Below are 20808 nucleotides of genomic sequence, written 5' to 3' on the forward strand. Positions count from 1 at the left end.
ACGGTGATGTCTTGGAGTCGATACCCGTGGAGTACTTACCCAAACCCAGCATCGTGAGCACGGACGTGCATATGATTAGTGCCCCGAAGGAGTCGTCGATCGAACCGATTAAAAGATACCTGGAGGAAGGAACCTTGCCTGCGGAAAAAAACGAGTCTCGGAGGTTGGTGTACAAGGCCGCTAGATACACCTTGGTAGAAGGGGTTCTATACAAGAGGGGGTTCTCAATGCCACTGCTGTGATGTGTGGAAGGGGAGGAGGCATTGAAAGTGTTGCATGAGATACACGAGGGAGAGTGTGGCAACCACGAGAGCGGACCCTCCACAGCTAGGAAGGCAATGAGACAAGGATACTACTGGCCCTCCATGGAGAGAGATGCGCATGACTTTGCCACGAAATGTGACAAATGCCAGAGGCACACCAACTACCCTCGGAAACCCCCAAGTGAACTGACCAGCATGACCAGCCCCTGGCCCTTCGCTATCTGGGAGATAGACTTGATCGGCGCTCTTCCTGCAGGCAGGGGTGGAGCGAAATACGCGGTGGTAGCAGTGGACTACTTCACTAAGTGGGTAGAAGCAGAACCCCTCCTGAAGATAACGGCCAAGCACATCACCTCTTTCGTCAACAAATTCATTGTTTGTAGATATGGAGTACCCTACAAAATTATTTCTGACAACGGTACCCAGTTCGAGGGGGGAACTTTCGAGGAGCATTGTAGGGGAAGGGGCATAAGGAGAAGTTTCTCTGAGGTCGTACACCCACAAGCCAATGGACAGGTGGAGGCAATAAATAGGGTCCTTAAGAAGAACTTGAAGGCAAAGCTAGAAAAGAGGAAGGGAGCCTGGGTAGAGGTGCTACCAAATGTGCTGTGGGCTTACAGAACCACCCCACGCACGACTACTGGGGAGTCCCCATTCTCCATGGCCTAGGGATGCGAGATCGTACTCTTGGTTGAGATGCAGGTTGAGTCCCTCAGGGTACAGGAAAATGGAGACGAGGCCAACCGCGTAGCTCTGGCTGAGAGCTTGGACATGCTTGAAGAGAAGAGTGAAAAAGCACAAATGAGGGTGGCAGTATACCAACAGCACACCGCCAGGTACTACAATTCGAGGGTGCGAGAGAGAACTTTCAGAGTTGGGGACCTGGTGCTGAGGAAGGTACTCCCTAACACGCGAGACCCAGGAGCAGGAGTGCTTGGGGCGAACTGGGAGGGGCCGTACCAGGTTGCTCAGTGCATACCCCCGAACACTTATAAGCTGGCGCGCATGGACGACACCATCATACCTCGAGCATGGAACGTGGAGCACCTTAGGAAGTACTACCAGTAAGGCGCCCACGCCCAATACTAAAAGGACAGGTGTTGCATGCTATCTTAGTATGGTAGAGAAGAATCAAAGAGGTTACTTAGATAACCTCCTGAGTAGATGTGAGTCTTTTTTTTATTTTATTTTCTATGAAAATCTCATATGTATCACTGTAGCCAGAATTTTATGAATGAAACTATTTGCAACTTCGTATGTACTTTTCTTCGCTATGCGGGCATCAGCCAAAGTGCCTGCCGAAATAAATTTCACCAAGAACTTGGGGGGCAGGACAGGAGGCGAAAACATGCAACTGGTAGGGGGAACCTAAAAAGGACCCTCTAACGGAGGATCCTAAAAAGGACCCCTTGCCCTCCTAAAGCAGAGGATCCTAAACCTCACCCTCCTAAAAAAGAGACCATGACCCTAAAAAGGATCCCTTATATCGGGGCCCTAAGCGAAGTCCTGACAAGGCATCTCCTGGGATCACAAGGATTAGCTACCCTTGTGAACATCAAGGAGGCCATAGGTACTTACAAAAAAAAAAATGTATGGTAACGACAATAATAAGTCTAGAGCGACCACCAAGCCGTCTAGCCAATAATAAGTTTAGCTAATATATGGTAACGACAATAATAAGTCTAGAGCGGCCACCAAGCCGCCTAGCCAAAAAGGGTCCCAAAAGAGACCCTTGCAAAAATAGTACTATGAATGACGACGAGAAGGACGTTTCTCGCAGCAAATAATAAGTGAGCGCAAGAATATATAAAAGGGTAGTTAGGACCCAAGGGGTCGAAATATCCTTATAAAAAGTAATCAAGAGACACCAAAAGAGGTCTCAGTGAACCTTTTCACATGGGTTCCGAAGGACCTCCAGCCTGGTAAATAAAAGAGGGGAACCAACCGAACCCCATCATATAGTAGAATAAAAGATAAATAGCAACACATGTATATATACATTGAAAAAGAAAGTTTTGAAGACAGTACAAGAGTTACCAAAGAAAAATAGTAATGACAGTTATATTACAAAGGCCCAAACTACAAAAAAAAAAAAAAGGAAGAGAGCGTACACCTATGGAGAGCTAGCTAGCAAATGTTATGAAATAACTACTTCAGGGCCTCCTACCGCGGGCACTCCACATGGCCGCTCGAGCGACGGTGTGCTCGCCGAAAGAAGAGAAATCGAAATTAGGATCCTGCCTCCACACGTTGTAAAGGGCACGGTCTATGGACCTGTGCTCGGTAGTAGCCTTCTCCGCCTCCAAGGAAGCATTTTTCTCCTGCGACGACTGAAGTTCGGCCCAGAGGGCCTCGACTTCGGCCTCCAACTGGGTAACTCTCTGCTGCGACACAGCCGCGATGGCCTTGGCCTCCTGGAGTTCACGCTCCAAGCTGGTGACTTGGTCCAGTAGCTCCTTGGCCTTGGCCCTTACTTTCTTCCTCTTTAATAACAAGTTGGAAAATTTGGTCCGGACCCTTGACAACTTAGCCTTGGTTTCATTAAGCTCTTTCTCAAGCTCTTGAACCCGTGCTGCAAGACAGTCCCTCTCGGTGCACGACACGGAGAGATGGCCAGCCGAGTCGGCAAACCGCAAAGCCACAGTATAGGCCTGCACAAGAAAGTTAACAACAACAACAATAAGTGACAAAATATATATATATATATATGCATAAACACCTATACAAAATAGGGCCGACGCGAGGTGCGGGGACTCACCCAAGTCATGGAGCGCCTTAGGTTCTCCCCAAGCTCCGACTGAGTCACGTTCCCAAGGCCATTCCAATCGGATACAGGGAGGCTTGAGGCATGTTGGGTGTATCGCTGTCCGTAAGACGTTACCATCCGAGTCAGCCAGGGCTCCCCATCCGTACCAGGGGCACCTAGCTGGATGAGGACAGACGACCTGCTTGCCGAAACGGGAGGGGGCGCAGTGAAAGTGGAAAACTGAGGCTCGAGTAGATAAGAGGGAGGCTCCACAAGGTCGGCGTAATAAGCCCCCGATGATCTAGGGTCGAGAGGAGCCTGAGGGAAGGCGTCGTAGCCCTAAGGGCCAGGGGAAATATAACACCCCGATGTGACATGCTGGTCTCGAGGTTGGATGGCCATGTCCTGGTCGTAGGAGTCATAAGGGGGGCATCCCCCGAGGGACAAGGATCGCTAGTGAGGTCCCCCGCATTCAAGGGGGGCTTCCCCCGGCACCTCCTCAGCCTCACCATCGTCTGGGAGAGGCTTAGTCGGCACAGCCATTGTCTTCTTAGACCCAGGAATCGACCACAGGAACTTGGGGTCCGAGACCGGGGACAACTGGTGGCGGTTGAGATTTTCCATGGTGAAGAAGAATGCCGCCTTCTTCATGGCGGGGTCGGCATTAATGAGGTCCTTCATGGTGTTCGCCTCCGACCCAACGACCACAGGAACAGCGAATTGCTCTGCATGATCCACGCCATTGTTAGTGCAAACATGAGTGCAAACAGTAAGTTCTAACAAAAAGAAAAGGAGGACCAGGGTACTTACTGGGGGTGGCGCGGAAGTGTTCACGGACAGAGAGAGGGCCATCAACAAAGAAAAATTCTTATTTCCAAGACCCCGGATTGGACACTGCGCCCTCTATCAAGGGGAGCTCGTTATTGGCCTTTTGCAAATAGTAGAAGCCCTTGGACTTGGGGGATGCCATGAGGTTGTACAGGAAGTGCACCTCTTGCGCCGTAGGAGCGCGTTTAGCCAGTTCCTTGAACACCACAAAATGGCAGCTTAGGGTCAACCAACTGTTGGGTGACAGCTGAAGGGGGGCCAGGTCGAAATAGTTAAGGACCGCGACGAAAAATGGGTGCAAGGGAATGGTGCCACCTGCCATCAAAATATGCTCGCTCAAAGCCACAAGGCCGGCCCTAGAGTGATCGGCCCGGCATGCCTCCTGGGGAGCGTATAAGGCGTATTCTAGGGGAACACGATATTGCTTCACAATTTCTTTCAATTTATTCTCGGACACATGCGACACCAGCTCGGACGCCAATAAAGGAGCGTCGTCCTGTTCCTGGATAGATACCTGTCGACGTGCCCTCGGCATATCTGCAAAATCAAAAGAAAAATGTGAGGAAGAGACAGAACACTTGACCCTCCATTTTTCCTAGCCAGAGTTTTCCATCGAGGGAGCGACGGCGGAAGCGCTGAGCTAGGAAAGACTGAGACTAGGGGCTGAGGAGAAGCGGAGGCAGCCCCATGACCGTCATCAGGCGAGGATGGGTTGGGAGGTTCGGGCGAAAGGTGTCCCTCCATAAACTCCAACTCCCACTGCAATTCAAAAAGGGTCATCCTAAGGCTCGCTACACGGTCACTAAGGTCTGGGGGGAAAGGAGCTCCGTCTCCTCTCGACACCGAATCAATTTCTCTCTCCACCACCCAAATTTTATGCCTAAGTTCAGCAATGTACTCAAGGTGGCGGATGCGAGCCTGCCATAAGGAGTCATAGTCCTGGTGAGGGTTGCCCTCAGGGGACTCTGATTCTGAGGACAGATCAGCCCCCGGATGTATGTCGGACGGGCCGTCACTGGCCATGAGACCTCATCCCGAAAGCGAAAAGGGGTTCACGTATAAATGAGGGGATGGCTACAAAACACAAAGGAATAGGCTTAATATCTCTAGATGCAAACGTCCTAAATGGCCCACTACAGGGTATAAAAAAGAGGGGCATGCATATGGTCAAACTCACTACAAGCTCAGGCTAAGGTATCCCATCCCGAGAAATGCTAGTTTGGACCCGATGAATCTAAAAAAAAAATATATATATATATATATATACCTCAAGCAGATAAGATGGAGTGTTGTCGGGGTCGAGAGGAGGTCGAGGGCCAAAAAGCACCAAAGGGTTGAAGGTATGCGTCTCCAAGAATTGACCAGAAAGATGTGTTAGCCTCCAAATAGACATGCCAAAAATTAGCGTATATATAAAAAAAAAAAAAAGAGAAACAAAAAAAAAAAAGAGGTGAATGATGAAAATGAAGTGAAAAAATAAAACAAAAGAAACTATGGAAAAAGTGAGGTTGTGGGGGATAGAACCCCTTACCTCTTGAAAGAGGAAGGATTCTCCAAACCACTAAGCCAAGGATGTAAGGTGAAAATAAGAGGCCTTGCATGAAGGCCTATTTATAAGAATCAAGGAGAATAGTCTACAAGAGCACCTAAAGGTCCTCTCCTAGACTGGGGGGCAAGTGTGGACACTCAATATTCCATGCCCATAAAGGGTCCAAGGTGTGTGCTAAGGCCCCTTAAAGGCCTAAATGCATGTTTGAGCCGCGGGGCGCTCGGGCCATTGTCCATTGGCAGAAACCTTGCATCAACTCCTGAGGCATGAGGTCCCAACCGCATCACCACGGCCTCGCTCGGCCCACCTCGCACATACACCTACGGCCTCATTTGGCCACGCCCCAAGCACGCATCAACGGCCTCGCTCGGCCACGCCCCTGGCACGCATCAACGGCCTCGCTCGGCCACGCTCCAGGCGCGCATCGATGGCCTCGCTCGGCCATGCCCCAGGCACACATCGACCGCCTCGCTGGGCCATGCCCAACCGCGAGACATCACTCGCCTCGCTAAACCATGCCCAGCCGCGAGACGTCGCACTCCTTGCTAGGCCATCCCTAGCCGCGAGACACCACCGGTCTCGCTCGACCATGCCTAGTTTGTCCACCTAGGCGTGCGACACCATCCACCCCACTTGGCCGCTCCAGCAGATGGCCACATGAAGGAGGCCTCGCGACAGGGCTTCGTGAGGAGCTTGGGAGAGGCCACGCGAGGGAAGCCTCGCAAAGAGGTGTCGTGGGCAGCTTGGGAGAGGCCACGCGAGGGAAGCCTCACAAAGGGGCGTCGTAGGCAGCTTGGGAGAGGCCGCGCGAGCGAGGCCTCGCGAAGGGGCTCATGAGGGAGGCATCTCGCCTCACACCCTTAGACATCTGGCGAGACCACGTGCCTATCACCAATGCTGGTGGGTGGCTTCGGGGCGCTACAAGAATCTCGTGCCGAGGACCCGAGAGCCCCCTCTTCACACCACGACCATTATGTGCACCAAGTGTCCCATTCCCTATACCATGAGACACCAATGCTTAGAGGCTCCAGAGCAAGTCGAATGGAATATACTTGCACGACCTGGTACTGGGTACGGCCGTTAAGACCCTGTATGTTGAGTACGGACACCCGTACCAGTGGGGGAGTGGGACTGTTGGGATAAGAGTTATGGCCCGTACGTCCACGGCCAGGAGTCAGAGTCGACACCACTACCACCTGCGCCGCTTTGTCTGTTACCACTCCTGTGACATGGGTACGGACAAGTAGTGGAGACATCTTCCTGACGCCTGCCCCTGTACTGGATGCATGACCACAACCTCTGAAACCACTCTCCTGACAGAGTACTTATGTACCACTTGGTCTCTTGGACCACCATGTACCCAGGGCCATTAGAGCTTGCTATAAAATGGACTCTAACTCCACCTGAAAGGGAGTTGGAAAATTTACTGTAGCAAGTGCTTGAGAGTGAATGAAAGATTGATTTCTCCATTGTTGTTCTGTCATCGTTCTTGAGTTATTACTTAAATTTCTACAGCTTTTTATTGACTATCTTTACTTGATAATTTTTTCCAACTCAACTTAGTTGACGAGTTCTCACCGACAACACGGGCCTATTTATTTATTTTTATTAAAGAATGTTTTCTTTTAAAGTTTTATATAAATGTTGTTCAATTTAAAGACAATTATTTTATTTTTGTAAAACCATGGATCCATGTATTTATTTTCACGTTTTTATTCAATAAAAGAGTAATATTTATGAATTATGATCCCACGCTGTGTTCTCGGTAATCTATGAGAAATTAGGGTGTTACATGTGGTTTCAGAGCCCACGGCTATATTGGTCCTTAAGTTCTCACAAAATACATACAATAACTACAGAGGACCTACTCGTTACCAAGTAAGTGTACACATTGTTTTCGAAATATGTTTGTAATGTTTTTCTTGTGTTATTTTCATAAATTAGCCTAATGGACTCAAGTGTGGTTAGAAAGGTTAAATCTATAAGAAGAATAGCAGACCCTGAGTATGATAATGGATCCGATGTGGAGGATTAGACTCATATAAGAACACAACGTTAAATTTTATTATATGCTGTTTTAGAATATTTTCACTAGTTGTTTTTTTTATAAAACATGCTATTTGCTTTTAATATTATTTTCATTGTTTAGTAAGTGTTAAGAATTTTTGGATTCAATTGAAAGTGTAAAGTTTAAATTCCTCTCTTATGGGTTAGCCCATTTGTGAAGGCCCGTTTTCTTTGCATTATTAGATTGGATCTAATTAAAATGAATAACTATTAATAAAGCAAGGGTTTAAATTCCTGTCTTTTGGGTCCAAGTGGAAGTTAGGGGGCCTTAGTAGTGGGTACGATATACTGAACCCGACCCTCCTACATGGAATATTCAATTTTTAAGGCCCATTTACCTAAGTTGGACTTAATTATAATAGAGTAGTTTTAATAGATAGATGGACCTAATAGACAGTATTTTAATGGGCTAAGTTGTAACCTCTACTTGTTTTGTTTGTCTTAGCTTTTTCAACGTTTCTCTTTTGGGGAAAATAGAAAAGACACATGGAGAAGGAACCAAGAAGATCTGAAAGACTAAATGACTGAGGCAGAGGTCGAGGAAGGGGAAGGGACGAGGAAGAGGAGTAGCCGCCACCCCTGTAAAACGTGAGGTTGAAAAGTAAAAAAGAGATGGAAAAAAAATTATTAATTTAAATTATATATCAGTGGTGGGACCCACTTTTTTTATTTATTAATATTCTGTTCTTTTTTTCTTTTCCTTTTTCTTCTCCTTCCCCGATTCTTCTTCTTCTTCTTCTTTTCTTTTCTTGATTTTCCCTTGACAAGCCACGGCAAGGGCACCAGACCCAACCACCACTAGCCATCATTTTTGACACGCGCAGGAGCTGTAGCTTCCTCGACCGGCGATGAAAGCAACCCCAAAGTTTGGTGACCATCGGGGCAAGGACGCGGCTGTACGACCACTCCGAAGTTTTGTCATCGAAACTTTGAGGTGACTTTCCGGCGAACTCCAACCACTGTTCGACGAATGGGTGGCACCATTGGAATTAGCATCGCAAGAGGAACATCGCCCACTAAGTCATTCTGGTCTTCTCGCCATTTTTCTCCAGCGAGATTTTGGGTATCTCCGCCCCTTTCGAAGCATTTTTTGGTGACACCGAAGGTCATTTGGGCAAAGGAGCTGTACTTCCGTGATGTACCTATCGAGAGGATCATTTTGGTATATGCCATGCATATATTCGTCGACGTTTCTGGTACCGCCACCAACCGCTATTGTGCACCGAGTGGGGAGGTTCCAGAACATGAAATTTTACATATGGTCATATTTTATGTCATTGGACACGATTTTGAAAAGGGATTCAATGGTGATAATCATTAGCTCATTTGGTGCACGTAGGAAAAACGTAATATTAAAATCAGACTAAATCACTCTAGGATCATCGTTAAGCTTAGGAGCGTCACTTTGGGCTTGGATTCAAAATTCTAAGGAGGTAGGAACTCAATTTGACTATTGGACTTATTTTACTCGTATTGAATTGCATTAAACATATTCCAATTTTGATATTTATAAAATTTTTGAAAAATTAAAAACTTAATCTGCATGTTTTCTGATCTTTTCTGAGGGCACTGTGTGCCAAATATATTTTTGTTTACTTATTTATGCAGGTTATGATATTTAGGTTTTATTCAAATGCAGCTGTTACGCTGCCCAATTTTCTAAAATATAAAAGGAATATCTTTCTTTCTTTTCATGTTTACCTGCATTTGGTTATATCGATATGAGCCATAGTGATCATGATTTGTGCATGCTTATGTTTCACGACCTAGTCTCTGTGTTATCAAAGGTAGATCAGGTGTCCACTCACCTGTAGGTGTAAAGACCTAGCATCTGTATATAGGAAGTGTTCTGAGCCTCCCCATTGTGGTGATTATCAAGTCCAGCTACCTGGTTTAGGATGTCAGTTTTTCTATGAGGGGTAACGGGAACTAGGCATCCAGAGGACGTCCTGATGCGCACGTGTAGCTATGCTCTTATGATTCTATGTGGTTTCTCTCTATTTTGGTTTATACATGATGATGTATGTTTTGTTTTCAAGGCTAACCATGCAGGGGTTGTATTAAACTTCTGGGTCCTATGTTAGTAGTTGCTTTCCTACTGGGCATTATAAGCTCACCCCTATCTCTCCCATTCCAGGAGCCTAGTGACGCGAATGTGGAAAAGATGAATTATCAATGGAGCCAATGTCTTTAGCCTATTTCTATTTCATGTCATCGTCTTATCTTTTGAACATTATATGTATTCGACTTCGAATCTAATGATCAGTATATCTGAAAAAGCTATGAAATAGTTAGGGATGAGGAATGGTGGATTCTAATTATTATTTTGGGTATTTATGACTTATTAAATTTAACTGTTTGGTGATTACATAACTGTGGGAATATTATTGTTCTATGTATAATGACAAATGATCATGGTTTTATCACTAATATTTTTATATATAATTATAGGAGTTATTCCATTATTTTAACTTATAATTATAGTACTATTTAATATAAATTAAATGATCATTTATAAAGACTATTTTCCAACAAGGGTCAAAGTTTGACCTTTGACCAACCATGTTATGTATATTACAAATCTGCCACGACCTAGGGCTCGGGTCATGACAGAAAAATGGTATCAGAGCACCTGGTTTAAATACCTCGGAGTGTGTCACCAAATAGATTAAATTTATTTTAAAATAAAGTATTTTGATCTATAAATGTGTATGTATATAGATAGTGTCCATTCCTCACTAGCTAGTTAGCTTTTGATTTACTGACCTAAGAAAATGCCTCCGAAAGGAAGCACAAAAGGCATGCAGATGATGTCCTTGAGGCTGAGATTCCCTCTCCGCCAGTTTCATTCCCTGTAAACGCCATTCTTGAGGCTTTGAGAGGCATTCCTGCCGAATAGATGGATCCAGCTGCCCGATAGAGGAATAACTTCCAGTTCTTCCATCAGATTCAAATGCCTAAGTCTAAAGGTAGAAAAGATTCGATGGTTGCTAAAAGATGGTTGAGGCAGATAAAGAAGAGTTTAAATATTGTGGGAACACCTAAAGAGTATCATGGTAATGTTAATGTGTCCAAGATGGAAAGGAGCACACCAGATTGGTAGAGAGCCTTAAGTAGAATGAGAGGAATTGATGGGATGACTTGAGGAAATTTTGAGAAGGGTTTTCAAAGAAAAACAATTTAACCCATCTCATAGAAGGACTTCATTGGATCATTTGATTACTCAAGGTCTACGATAGGTTGATGAGATCACAGAATGACTAGATAATGATGGATGTGAGTAAATGAATTATACATGAAGTTTGTAGAGTTATCTTCCTATGCTTATGTCGGTACGGTCGATCAACCTCTTTTGATTGAGCAATTCCTCCGTCACTTAGACCCTTAAATATTGGGTCCACTTGCCCCTATGACCTTTGGAAATTTGAATGAGTGTGTGACAGCAGCCTTACAGACTGAGGCTCGTCAAGAAGGAATTGAAAGAAAGAATCTAGCCTGAGAATGAAGAAATGATAAGAAAATGAACAAGAAGAACAAAGGGTGATGTTTATCCCAAGGAAAACAACTTAGTGGGCGTAGCAATAGTAGCAGATCTTCAGGAAAGACTCGAATTGGGGCCGTATGGGTGTTTCAGTTGTGGCCAACAGGGTCATAAGTAGAAAGATTGCCCACAACAACAATAGAGGTTCCAACCATCACATGGAGGACCCATAAGGAGTTATACTAGGACTACTCCTTTCAGAGGACAACCTAAGAGTAACCAGTCTTAGACTTCATCCTATGGTTTCACACCTGCACCAGGGAAACAATCCCAATATCAACATCGGTTCAAGCCCAAAGGCTTAGGATTCAACCAGCGGTACTGGCAGAGTTTTTAAACTCCTATTTCTGCTGGACGTCAGAGTGGGTTCAATCAAGGAGGAGGCTCTAGTGCAAGCACAAGCCATCCTCGTCAAGGAAAAGGGAAAGCAAAGGAAAAAGCCTCTGGTCAAGCCTATGCTCTTGGTGGCGATAATGTGCAAGGAGGAACATGCCAGGGAGTTGTTGATGGTGTGGTTCTTATCTCACACTCTTGGGCTCATGTATTATTTGATACTGGTGAATCTCATTCCTATATATCATGAATGTTTGCTAGCATGATGGGTTGTGTTCGAAAAGTTTTAGTCTTGCATTGCAGTTGAGTGTACCTATGGGAGGGCATGGTAAAGTATGAACCATCTATAAATCGATTTGTATTTTGTTCGAGGGGCATAATTTATTAGGAAACCTAACAGTGTTACCTTTGTGACAAGCTGATTTGATTCTTGGCCTGGATTAGTTGTCTAAGTACCAAACCATTGTTGATTGCTCATGCAAAATGGTGATTCTTTTCACTCCAAGTGGAGATTTCATTGTATATCGAGCCAACAAGAATGCAGTAAGACATAATCATATCCTTAAGGCATGTTTACGTGGGAAAAGAAACTCAGAGTGTTATGGGAGTCTGTTTGCAATTAAGGATGAGTCTAGGCCTCTAAACAAGTTTTCTTGGATGTCAGTGGTTAGTGGATTTCCAGATGTGTTTCCTGAGGAGTTACTAGGACTATCACCTGATAGAGAGATTGAGTTTTGCATTGATTTGATTCCCGGGACTCAACCAATTTCAATTGCACCTTATCGCATGGCACCTACTGAGTTGGCTGAATTGAAAAGGCAATTGGGTGAGCAAATGGAAAAAGGTTACATTAGGAACAATACTACTCCATGGGGAGGTCCAGTTTTGTTTGCCAAGAAAGCTAGTGGATCCTTGCGACTGTGCGTTGATTATCATAAATTGAATTAGATGACAATTAAGAACAAATATCATTTGCCAAGGATAGATGAGTTGTTTGATCAGCTTGGAGGTTCAAAGTGTTTTTCCAAGATTGACTTAAGGTTAGGCTATCATTAATTAATGATTACGGAAGAGATCTAAAACTACTTTCAGAACGCGTTATGGACACTTTGAGTTTTTTGTGATGCTATTTGGATTGATGAATGCACCTGCATCATTGATGGACCTTATGAATAGAATCTTTAGATCATATTTGGATAAGTTTGTGGTTGTTTTTATGAATAGAATCTTTAGATCGTATTCCAAGACACGTGAAGACCATACAGAACATTTAACAATTGTGTTTCAAACTTTGAGGAACCATCAATTATATGCTAAGAAAGAAAAATGTGACTTTTGGATGACTGAGGTCAAATTCTTAGGGCATGTAAAATATCAAGAGGACATTATTGTGGATTCATGCGGAGATAGATTCTATCTTGCAGTGGGAAATATCAAAGAACGTTACTGAGATTCGAAGTTTTCTTGGTTTAGCAAGTTACCATCGTCGCTTTGTGGAGAATTTTTCTCGAATTGCTATGCCTTTGACAAAACTAACAAGAAAGGATTTAAAGTTTGTGTGGTATGACAATTGTGAAGAAGCTTTCAGAGAACTTAAGCAAAGATTGACTACGATGCATGTTCTCACTATGCCTAATAGTGATGAATCATATGTGGTATTCACTGATGCTTGTGGTACTAGTTTAGGAGGATTTCTCACGCAAAATGGCAAGTTTGTTTCCTATGCTTCACGCCAATTGAAGTCACATGAGAAGAACTACCCTACACATGACTTAGAACTGGCAGCAATGATTTTTGCCTTGAATATTTGGAGATGTTACATATATGGGGCAAAGTTTAAATTATATACCGATCATAAGAGTTTAAAATATCAATTTACTCAAAGAGACTTGACTTTGAGGCAAAGAAGATAGGTCGAGTACATGGAGGATTATGATTTAACTTTGTAATATCATCCTGAAAAGAAAAAAAAATGTGGCCGCTGATGCATTAAGTAGAAACCTCATGGTACTTTGGCTAGTTTGGCTCTTGAGGATCGGAAATTAACGATCACGATGGATGATTATAATTTGGAGTACTATGAAGGAAAAGAGATTGCTCGTGTTTCTCATGTGGTTGCTACACAGTGCTACTTCAACAGGTTAAGCAATGTCAGTGGCAATATGAGAAATTGAGACTTATTTGGAATTGAATCCAAAACGGTGAGCAGTTAGATGGATGGATAGTAAATGTTGAAGGATTCTTATACCATAAGGGAAGATTAGTCATTGCAAATATCCCTGTCCTTAGAGAGTCTGTTATGATCGAGGCTCATAGGTCTAAATTTGTTGTACGTCCTGGAAGCACAAAGATGTACCAAAACTTGAAAAGACAATACTGGCAGGAAGGTATGAAGAGAGATGTGGAAAACATTGTAGCTAAGGGTATGGTTTGTTAGTAGGTTAAAGTTGAGCACCAGAGACCTTCAAGGTTGCTCCAACCTTTTTACCTATACCAGAATGGAAGTGGGAAAAGATCACGATGAACTTTGTGATGGGATTACCATTAACACCATTCAAGCAGGACACTATCTTGTTGATTGTCGATCGTTTGACCAAATCTGCTCATTTCATTCCAATTAGGAAGGATTATAAGGTTTCTAGACTAGCTCGACCTTATGTGGGTGATATACTTCGACTGTATGGGTTACCTTCCAGCATTGTTTCTGATAGAGATCCTTGATTTATATCAAGGTTTTTGTGAGCATTGCAAAAAGCTTTAGGAACTGAAATTAACATAAGCACCACTCACCACCCTCAAACAGATGGACAGTTTGAAAGGACTATATAAACTTTGGAGGACATGCTTCGTTCTTGTATTTTGGATTTTGAGGGTAGCTGGGGAGAACACTTGTCATTGGTGGAATTCACTTATAAAAATAGCCACCAGGCCAGTATAGGCATGGCTCTTTATGATGCCTTATATGGGAGACCATGCAGATCACCTTTGTGTTTGGGAGAACCAGATTAGCATGTCAGAATTGGATATCAAATTGCTAGTACTACTGGGAAGATCAAAGTATTTTTTTTAAGAGAGACTTAAGGTTGTTCGAAGTCGTCAGAAGAGTTATGTCGATCTCCTCCGATGAGAATTTGAGTTTGAGTTTGGTGACTATGTCTTCTTGAAAGTTACTCCCATGCTTGGTGTGACGAGATTTGGAGTGAAGGGTAAGCTAGCCCCGAGGTAGATTGGACCTTTCGATGTTATCGAGAGGGTTGGGGAGGTCGCTTATCGATTGAACTTACCAGCGCGGTTGGGGTATATTCAAAATGTGTTCCATGTGTCGATGCTGAGGAAGCATACTCCAGGCCCATCGCAAATCATTGAGTATGAGGCTATCCCTCTTCAAGAGGACGTGACATGTGAAGAACAACCTATCAGAACCTTAACAAGAGAGTTAAATGTGCTAAGGAATAGAGAGATTCCCATAGTCAAGGTCTTATGGTGGAACCAAAGAGAAGATGAGGCTACTTGGGAGTTAGAGTCGGAGATGTATGAGAAGTATCCTCATTTGTTTAATTTTCAGCTTGAGGTTGTACTTTGAAAATTTCGAGACAAAATTTCTTTAAGGAGGGAGGAATGTAAAACCTGAGATTGAAATGTCAAAAAGAGAAGGAAAAAAAATTATTAATTTAAATTATATATCAGTGGTGGGACCCACTTATTTTATTTATTAATATTCAGTTTTTTTTCTTTTCCTTTTTCTTCTCCTTCCCCAATTCTTATTCTTCTTCTTCTTCTTTTTCTTCTTCTTCTTCTCCTTCTCTTCTTCTTCTTCTTCTTCTTCTTGTTCTCCTTCTCTTCTTCTTCTTCTTCTTCTTCTTCTTCTTCTTCTTCTTCTTCTTCTTCTTCTTCTTCTTCTTTTCTTTCCTTGATTTTCCCTTGGCAAGCCACAGCAAGGACACCAGACCCAACCACCACCGGCCACCATTTCTGATGTGCATTGGTCCTGCAGCATCCCCGACCAGCGATGGCAGCAACCCCAAAGTTTGGTGACCATTAGGGCAAGGACGCGCCCGTACGGCCACTCCAAAGTTTTGCCATCGAAACTTTTAGGTGACTTTCCAGCAAACTCCGACCACTGTTCAATGAGTGGGTGGCATCGTTGGAATCAGCATCGCGGGAGGAACGACGCCCGCTAAGTCATTCCAATCAACTCGCCATTTTTCTCCGGCAAGATTTTGGGTTATCTCCACCCCTTTGGAAGCATTTTATAGCGACATCGGAGGTCATTTGGGAAAAGGAGCAATACTTCCGTGATATACTCATCAAGACGATCGTTTTGATATATGCCATGCATATATTCGTCGATGTTTCCGGTACTGCCACCAACCGCTATTATGCATCGTGTGGGTGAGGATCCAAAACTTGAAATTTTAAATATGGTCATATTATATGTCATTGGACACCATTTTGAATAAGGAATTCAATGATGATAATCGTTTGCTCATTTGGTGCACGTAGGAAAAACGTGATATTAAAATCACACTAAATCACTCTAGGATCATTGTTAAGCTTAGGAGCGTCACTTTGGGCTTGGATTGAAAATTCTAAGGATGTAGGGACTCAATTTGACTATTGGACTTATTTTAATCGTATTGAATTACATTAAACATATTCCAATTTTGATATTTATAAAATGTTTGAAAAATTGAAAACTTAATCTGCATGTTTTCTGATCTGTTCTGAGGGCACTGAGTGCCAAATATATTTTTGTTCACTTCTTTATGCAGGTTATAATTTTTGGGTTTTATTGAAATGCAGCTATTACGCTGCCCAATTTTCTAAAATATAAAGGGAAAATTTTTCTTTCTTTTCATGTTTACCTGCATTTGGTTATACCGATGAGAGCCATAATTATCATGATTTGTGCATATTGTTGTTTCACGACCTAGTCTCTGTGTCATCATAGGTAGGTCAGTTGTTCACTCACCTGTAGGTGTAAAGACCTAGCATCTGTATAAAGGAAGTGGTCTGAGCCTCCCTATTGTGAAGGCTATCAGGTCCGACTGCCCAATTTTGGATGTTAGTTTTTCTATGGTGGGTAACGGGAACTAGGGATCTAGTGGACGGTGTGATGTGCACTTGTAGCTATGCTCTTATGATTATTTGTGGTTTCTCTCTATTTTGGTTTATACATGATGATGTATGTTTTGTTTTCAAATATAACCATGCAAGGGTGGTATTAAACTTTTGGGTCCTATGTTAGTAGTTGCTTTCCTATTGGGCTTTATAGGCTCACCCCTATCTCTCCCATTCCAAGAGCCTAGTGACGCGAATGTGGAAAATATGAATTATCGATGGAGCCAATGTGTTTAGCCTATTTCTATTTCGTGTCATTGTCTTATCTTTTGAACATTATATGTATTCGACTTCGAATCTAATGATCGGTATATCGAAATAATCTATGAAATAGTTAGGGATGAGGAATGGTGGATGCTAAGTATTATTTTGGGTGTTTATGACTTTTTAAATTTAGCTGTTTGGTGATTACATAACTGTGAGAATATTATTGTTCTATGTATAATGATAAATGATCATGGTTTTATCTCTAATATTTTTATATATTATTATTGGAGTTATTCCATTATTTTAACTTATAATTATAGTACTATTTAATATAAATTAAATGATCATTTATAAAGACTATTTTCCAACAAGGGTCAAAGTTTGACCTTTGACCACCCAAGTTATGAATATTACAAATCTGCCACGGTCTAGGGCTTGAATCGTGACAACCCCAAAATATGAAGCAATTCCAACAGCTTCGGGAGTGTCAAAAGCACCCAATGTAGTGGAAGAGTCGGCCGCTGCAGCTACTCGAATAAAGTTGGAAAGAGAAAATGCCCGTCTTAGGGTAGAGCTAAGGAAAAGGGAAGAAGAGTTCCAAATAAATTCAATGCAACAACAACAAGTGGCATAGCAAGTCATTCCTCTAGCACAATTTCTACAGTTGGCAGAACCTCACTACGAGGCAGTGTATGAACGCTTTAGAAAGCAGCAACCACCAAACTTTGACGGCTGATCTGACCCAATAGAAGCAGAAGAATGGCTTCAATTAGTGGAATCCATTATAGAACATATGCGGCTGGGAAACAAAGATTGATTCTCGTGCGCTTTGAGCTTGCTAAAGAAAGACGCCCACATCTGGTGGGATATAGTAATGTAGACTAGAGATGTGAACATTATGACATGGGATGGGTTTATCCAAGTGTTCAACAAGAAGTGCTACAGTCCTATGATTCTGGCCACAAGGGTGGACGAATTCATTGTGCTTACTCAAGGGAATTTGACTGTGACAGAGTATGCCAGGAAGTTTGATTGGTTGGCTAAGTTCACGGCAGACATGGTACCCATAGAGATGTTAAGAATTCAAAGATTCATGAATGGACTAAAACCTATGATCGCCTGTGATGTAAAGTTGATCCAGGGGATAAACACTTATGGGGAAACATTAGAGGTAGCCTTGGATGCTGAGCAGGCAGAAGAAAGGATCTGGAAGGAAGGTGCAGCTAGAAGGGACGCCAAAAGGAATAACAATGAACATAATGACCACAAACGAAAACATGATGGTGGTCAAAATCAAAAAGTCAACAAGAAGAATAAGACTACTTCAGAAAGTAATGGGAATAAGAAGCCCTATGTGGAATGTCCCCAGTGCCCTATCTGCAAGAGGAAGCATTCAAGATAATGCCAATATAAAACAAAAGGTTGTTTCAATTGTCGAGAAGAATGAGACATTAAAAAGGATTGCCCAAAGTTGAAGGAATAAAAGAAAGATGACAAACTTGTGCTAGCCAGAGTTTTTTCTGTTACTAGAGGTGAAGCAGAAACTAGTAATATAGTGGTAACAGGTAAGTCACTATCTCTAGTAAACTATGCAATGTTTTATTCGATTTGGGAGCTACGCATTCTTTTGTCTCTATGAGTACAATTGATAGCTTAGATAGACCATGCGAACTTTTTAGAGATAAGTTTGTCATGGAGTTACCGTCAGGGGAATGAATGTTATCTAGTAGAGGGGTGCGTAGCGTTGTAGTTAGAATCGAAGCTAAAGAATTACCAGTAGATTTGATCAAGTTATACCTTAAGGATTATGATGTAATTTTAGGCATGGATTGGTTAGCCAAATATGGGGCAACGATAGACTGTAAGGGTAAGGTAGTAAACTTTAAAACAGAAGGCGAAGAGCAATTCACCTTCCAAGGAAAAGTTTCCCGAACTCGCATGCCTATAGTCTCAGCTCTCAAAGCTTAACGGTTAATCAAAAGTGGTTGCCAAGCCTTTTTAGCCAGTGTGGTGGACAAAACACGAGAAACGTAGCTCGAACCAAAGGATGTACATATTGAATGCGAATTTCCTAAGGTGTTTCCAGAAGATCTGCTGGGATTACCTCCGAGTAGGGAAATCGAGTTTGAAATAGAATTGGCACCTGAAACGGCACCGATTTCGAAAGCTCCCTATAGAATGGCGCCTACCGAGTTATAGGAGTTAAAGATCCAACTGTAGGAGCTTCTACACAAGGGTGTCATCTGATCGACCTATTCGCCTTGGGGAGCACCAGTGCTTTTTGTAAAAAAAAAATGACAGGAGTATGAGGATGTGCATCGACTATCGAGAACTGAATAAAGTGACGATCAAGAACAAATACCCTTTGCCTTGAATAGACGATCTTTTTGATAAACTACAAGGATCTACAGTATTCTTGAAGATAGATTTTCGGTCGGGGTATCATCAACTAAGATTACGAGTAGAAGATATCCCAAAGACAGATTTTCAGACTAGATATGGACACTACGAGTTTCTGGTGATGTCTTTTGGCCTAACAAATGCACCAGCAGCGTTCAAGGATCTTATGAATCAAGTATTTAAGGACTACCTGCATAAGTTTGTGGTGGTGTTTATAGATGACATATTGATCTACTCAAAGACGAAAGCTGAGCATGAAGAGCACTTGCGACTAACGTTAGGACGACTCAGAAGTCATGAATTATATGCTAAGTTTAAGAAATGCGAATTCTGGCTAGAGAAGGTGGCATTTCTAGGACACTTTGTGTCTAAAAATGGCGTAGAAACAGATCCAGCCAAGATTGAAGCAGTGAAGGACTGGCCCAAACCCAAGAGTGCCACGGAGGTGAGAAGTTTTTTGGGATTGGCTGGATACTATAGATGATTTGTTGAAGGGTTTTCCAAAATAGCAACACCCTTAACAAATTTGACACGAAAGCAACAAAAAATTTTATGGATGGAGAAATGTGAAGAAAGCTTCCAAACGTTAAAGGACAAGCTCATATCAGCCCCAGTTCTATGTGTCCTAAATGATAAGGGCAAGTTTGTAGTGTATTGCGACGCGTTAAAGCAGAGACTTGGATGTGTTTTGATGCAAGACGAAAGAGTGGTCGCATATGCCTCGAGACAGCTAAAGTAGTATAAGCAGCGGTACCCGACCCATGACTTAGAATTACCAGCGGTGGTTTTCGCTCTAAAGATTTGGAGGAACTATCTGTACGGAGAAAAGTGTGAAATCTATATGGACCACAAAAGTCTAAAGTACTTCTTTACACAGAAGGAGCTCAATATGAGGCAACGAAGGTGGCTGGAGTTAGTCAAATATTATGATTGTGAGATCTTGTATCATCTAGGAAAGGCTAACGTTGTGGCAGATGCACTTAGTAGGCGAAGTTATGGAAGCTTGTCAACACTTAAGGGGATAGCTCAACACTTACAAGATGATATTAAGAGGTCCGGAATTGAGCTAATAACTGGACGACTAGCTGACCTCACGATCAAGTCAACAGTAATGGAGGAAATAAAGGAGAAATAATAAGAGGACGAGTTTGTTCTTAAGATGAAGGCTACAATACAAAGCTCAGAAAAAGTTGATTTTTCCTTGACAAAAGAAGGCATTTTGCGATATAGAAACTGAGTGTGTGTACTGGAAAATGGTGAATTAAGAGAAAGTATTATGAAAGAAAAGCACACTACTCTGAATTCAATTCACCCAGGATTGACCAAGATGTACAACGATGTCAAGATAATGTACTGTTAGCCGGGAATGAAGAAAGAAATAGCATAATTTATAGAAAAATGCCATACATGTCAACAAGTTGAGGTTGAACATCAAAGACCCGCTGGAACTTTGCAACCATTGAAGATTCCCGAATGGAAATGGGAAGATATAGCGATGGACTTTGTGATGGATTACCAAGGACCACCAAGCAACATGACTCTGTTTGGGTGAAAGTAGATAGACTCACAAAATCTGCTCACTTCTTACCGATAAGAATAGTTTATAACGCTGAGCAGTATTGTAATGCCCTGGATAACCAAGATCATTACACTGTGTGTTTAAAATAGTGCAAGACTAGTTAATCAAGTCATTTAAATAAAAATATGATCCTAAAGTCATAAACATATATTTTTCATTAAAATAAACGTTTAG

The sequence above is a fragment of the Humulus lupulus genome, chromosome 8 (genome assembly GCF_963169125.1).
Source record: "Humulus lupulus chromosome 8, drHumLupu1.1, whole genome shotgun sequence".
NCBI lineage: Eukaryota > Viridiplantae > Streptophyta > Magnoliopsida > Rosales > Cannabaceae > Humulus > Humulus lupulus.